Source organism: Nannospalax galili, unplaced genomic scaffold (genome assembly GCF_000622305.1).
Source record: "Nannospalax galili isolate Female #2095 unplaced genomic scaffold, S.galili_v1.0 scaffold280, whole genome shotgun sequence".
Lineage (NCBI taxonomy): Eukaryota > Metazoa > Chordata > Mammalia > Rodentia > Spalacidae > Nannospalax > Nannospalax galili.
In genome coordinates, this window is record NW_008347808.1 from 1,004,431 (window position 1) to 1,010,018 (window position 5,588).

The window sequence follows — 5,588 nt, forward strand, 5'->3', positions numbered from 1 at the left end:
ATATATATATTTACCATCACATTCATTTCCTATGAATTTTATGATTTCATTTTTCTTTACAACTAGATATTACCTTGAGTATATGCACCACATTTTCCTCATCAAGTCATGAGTTGATGATCATCTAGATTGATCTCATTCCCTAACTCTTTTGACCAGAGCAGTAATGAACATGAGTGTGCAATAGGATCCAAGGTCCAAAGGGGATATTTCCAGGAGTAGTATAACTGGAATAAATGGTAGTTCTGTTTCTTGTTGTGTCTTTCAAAAGAGACTTCTACAATGATTTCCAAAGTGGTTGCACTAGTTTATATTCCCATCAATAGTGCAGTTTTCCTCTGTCCCCACCCACACCAAATTGAATATAGCAACACATTAAAATAATCATTCACTATCACTGAGCAGAATTTGTGCCTGGGATGTGAGAATGGTTCAACTTATACAAATAGATTTCTGGGTAGGATGGTGGGCAAGAAGCTCCTTCTATGCGGCCTCTGTGTCAGGATTAGAAAAACCAGTATTTACGCCTAAGACAGAAATGGAAGATTAGCTTCAGAAATCCCCTAAAAGGAATAACAGGACAGCAGAAACACAGAGGAACAAATGGAGAAAGCATGAAAAGCAAAGCCAAACACAGCATTGCAGCTCCAGTTCCATTGCTTCCCAGTATGAGAAGGGATATCCAAAGCCTCATTCAACAAATAAACCAGGAAGCTCTGGGAGGAAGAGGACTAAAAGAACAAAAGTCTAATGACATGTTTGAAAATGTCATAATGATCCTATCATTTTGTATGCTACCTTAAAAATTTGAAAAGATTATTAAAAAAATGAGATGGAAGCCAGGCATGATGGTACATGCCTGTAATGACAGCACTCAGGAGGCCAAGGCAGGTGGATCACTACACATTTGAGGCCAAATTGGTCTACATAGTGAGTTTCAGGCCACTTTGAGAAATATAGAGAGCGCCTGTCTCAAAACAATAGCAAAAATTGTTAAGTATAGAGCCCAGTGATAATGTATTTGCTTAGTGTTTATGAGGCCATAAATTCAATTTCAAGTACTGGAAAAAAAAAGAAAAAATTAAACATTGACTTATGAACCAGTGATTCTTCTCTTAACCATATGCCCAAGCAAACTGAAAATATGCACACACAAAAGCTTCTTCAAGAATAGCGATAGAAGGGCTGGAGAGATGGCAAGCAGTTAAGAGCACTGGCTGCTCTTGCAGAGGACCCAAGTTCAGTTCCCAGCACCCACATGGCAGCCAAAACTGGAACTTTACTTCCAAGGGATTGAACTCCCTCTTCTGACCTCTGCAGGCATTACACTTATACACATACAGGCAAACCACTCATATAAATGAAAAAGAGCAGATAGATTTTAGAAAAGAATAGTGATAGCAGCATAATTCAAAATAAACTCAAGTTGGAAAGACCCCAATTGTTCAGCCAAAGATGAATGTGTACATATATTATGGCATTTCATGTAACTGAATATTGCTCAGTAATGAAAATATGAAGTACCAATCCTTGCTGTAGCACAAACGAACCTTGAAAACATTGTCCTGAGCAAAAGAAGTCAGACATATGGTGTCACAAATTATAGGACTGCAAAGATACGAAACGTCTAAGATAGGCAACTCTGTAGAGAGAAAACGTACATTAGTGGCTGTCAGGAAGAGGAAATGGGTATGACATTTTTTCGAAGACATGAAAACAATCTTTAACCGTGGTGGTGATGATTTTACAGCTCTGCTAATATAATAAAGTCTAAACTTTACACTTTAAAAATAAATTTTTTGGTCTTTTTGAGACAGGGTCTCCCTGTAGCCCCAGCTGTCCTGGAACTTGCTATGAAGTCCAGTCTGGTCTCAAACTCAGAGATCTGCGTGCTTCTACCTCCTAAACGCTGGGATTAAAGGCATGTGCCACAACACCCGGCTTTAAAAATAAATTTAAAAGTTAATTTGCAAATGCATACCTTAATGGGATCCAGTTAGAAAACTTCAGAGAAAAATTTAATCAGATTTATGCAATAATTTGAAAACTTAACCGTGACCATAAATTGTTTGTATAAAACTATTTCTATTTTTATGGGTGATGATAACACTATGGTTATGTTTTTTTTTAAAGGGCATTTATTTATATTTTAGACCTATATACTAAGATGCTTGCAGATGATAAAATTGTGGAATTTGTTTGCATGTAATACGTTTAAGAGAGAGACGAGAAGGAGTGTGTTGAGTTGGACTGGCTTTGAGTCAATGTGGGTTCGATCTGTGTTACTGGTATATCAGGAGGAAGACAATTTAGCACTTTAAAATTTTTTAAAAAATTTTATAACGACACAATTATAAGAAGCATTTCATTACAGCTTTAACATATTCAGTAACATATTCCAGAGCAAGGATATAGCTCTTTCAAAAGTAGGTATAAAGTTTTAGGTTCACAGTTGAATTAATACAGATATACAATATCGAACTCAGTATAAACACTGTAAGACATAAAATTGAATTAGTTTTTACCCTTTAAAGAAGATCTCCATTTCATTTTAAAAATACGCTGTTTCCTACATTTTTAATGCTACTAACGCTTAGATGTATGCACATGTGTCTTTAACCTCTATGTACCTGATCATCACTAGTCACAGTCGGTTACACTTGGATCTTTGGCACCTGAGTATGAATATAAAGTCATCAGGTAGATTTCAGTGGTAATGTTTATCACCTCTACTATTTAACGTGAAGTAAATTTTTATGCTTCCTCCTCAAATATATCTTTTTTAAAAATTTATTGATTTTTTTGTGTATATCATATAGAACATCCTACACAATCTTATTCATCTATATACCCACTTCCCAAATGGCACCTTCTGATAGCCTCCCACCTCCCACACACTGGAGCCCATATACTCTGTCATCCCTGTTACTGCCCACTGTGTTGTCGGCACCCCCGGCCGTTCTCTAGTGCTTGTCCATCTGCTGAATCTAGTCAGCCTATCTAGAGAGCCCTCTTTTAGGAAGATCAGCTGTTCCTCATCTAGCAGCAATCAGTTGTCAATATTCCTTTAGATAAGATTGGGCTCTGCTGTTCATTTTCGCAGTTCTATGCGGGGTAACTGTCTGGGAGTCTTTTAGTCCACCCTGGCCAATAATTCAAAGGAAGATATCTCCTGTCTGGTATTGTTCCTTGTTATGTAGCCTTTAGCTGTACATATGGACTCTTAAAAATTTTTATTGACCCCATTAATCTTTGGTTATACTTTCCTTTTGGGTGTTTAAGACATTACAGTTGGCCCAGATAAACTTATCTTTACTCTTAAAGTCGTTTGAGGATCTGTTCCTCAGGGGTCACATGGGCTTGGGAGGAGTCCCTGGCTCCTTTCTTTTACCAGTTCCAGCTATGTGAAGATAAGTCAAAGGTCCTGCTTGACCATGGCTGGCTTCACTTGGAAGCATGGAGGAAATGTTTCCTCTGTGTTGATCCTCCTCTTTTTAGACTGGACGCTGGTTCAGGTCCATCTGGTGGGGTCTCCACGGGATCCTTGATCAAGAGGATAGGTGACTCACCACAGTTACAGGACATTTTGAGAGATGCTCATAGTTCCCTGGAACTTAGTCAACCTAGGAGAGCAAGAAGCCAAATCTGTCCTTCATGTCCCTCTGTCCAAATTAGTACAGGCCTCATAGAATAGCTGTTAAACATCCAAGAAGGTTAGTTCCACCAGTCTGGTACTTTTAATTACCATATGCCACATAGATAGAGCTTGGGATAAGACCAAATGCTCTCAGATAAACCTTGCCTAGACATATATTACATTCTTTGATTTGGTTGTATGTATAATTTGTCAGTAGGTTATTGGCCTAATATGATTACCTCTGGTTTTTTAAAACAAGCTAGGCATTATTTATCTCTCACATTTGTCTAACCCTTCCACCATGGTTTCCCCATTTAAGGTACCCCTGTTTTTCCCATTTCTCCCTTAATAATACCCTTCTCCTATGGTCCCACCTCCCTTGAACTCCTTCTTTCCCTTTATCCCCTAGGTTCCTTGTATAACCTTTCCTTCCCCTCTCCCCTTAAAATAACCCAATTTTTATCCATATGTCCCTTGTTAACATTTGTTTTCTACTGTTCTTCTCTTTCAGATTCTTTCTTTTTTCCTTTTCCTTTTCATTATCCTGGTTCCTGTAGTATGTCTGGATACATACTTATAAGGATTTGGTGCTAGGATCCACATATGAGGGAGAATATATGTCGATTTTTTTCCTGAGTCTGTGTTACTTCACTTAGTATAACAGTTTCTAGTTCCATCCATTTACCTGCAAATTTCATGATTTCATCTTTCTTTACTGCTGAATAAAACTCCATTGTATAAATGAACCACATTTTCATTACCCACTCGTCAACTGAGAGACACTTAGGTTGCTTCCACCTCTTAGTTATTGTGAAAAGAGCAACAACAAACATGGCTGTAGAAGTGTCTCTGCAATAGGATGAGTTCTTTGGGTATATGCCAAGGAGTGGTATAACTGGGTCAAATGGTAGTTGATTTTTAGTTTTTAAATAGTTCTCCATACTGCTTTCCATAGGGGTTGAATAAGATTGCAGCCCCACCAGCAGTGGATGAGTGTTCCCCTTTCCCCACATCCTCTCTAACATTTGGTATCATTTGTTCGTTCTCTTGATCTTAGGCAGTCTGACTGGGGTAAGATGAAATCTTAAAGTGGTTTTAACTTGCATTTCCCTAATTAGTAGTGGTGTTGAACAACTTTTAAGATGCTTCTTAGTTATCTTTATTTCTTCTTTTCAGAATTCTCCGTTCAGTTCCTTAGCCCATCTTTTAATTGGGTTGCTTCCTTTTGTGATTCTTTGTTTTTTGAGTCGTTAGATATTCTGGGTGTTAAACCTCTGTCAGATGCGTCGCTGGTAAAGGTTTTCTCCCATTCTGTGGGTTTTCTCTTCAGTTCCTTGACCTTTCAGAGTTTCAGGCTTCATATCGAGGTCTTTGATCCATTTGGGGTTGACTTTGCACAAGGTGAAAGATAGGGGTTTAGTTTCATGCTTCTACAGGTGGAGATCCAGTTTTGCCAGCACCATTTGCTGAACATTCTGTCTTTTCTCCAGGGAATGTTCTTGGCCCCCTTGTCAAATACCAGGTGGCTGAAATTGAATGTTATCATATTTGGGTCTTCAGTTTTGTTCCATTGATCTATGGGTCTATTTTTATGCCAGTACCATGCTGTTTTTACGACTATAGCTATGTAATACAGTTTAATATCTGATATAGTAATCCCCCCAGCATTGCTCTTAGTTCTCAGGGTTGTTTTGGCTATCGGAGGCCCTTTGTGCTTCCATGTGAACTTTAGGATGGTTTTCTCCAATTCTGTGAAAAATGTCATGGGCATTTTGATTGGCATTGCATTGAATCTATAAATGGCTTTTGATAAGACGGTCATTTTCACAATAATAATTCTTCCAATCCATGAGCATGGGAGGTCCTTCCATCTTCTGATGTCTCCCTCAATCTCTTTCTTTAAGGATTTAAATTTTCACTGTAGCGGTCTTTAATGTCTTTGATGAGGTCT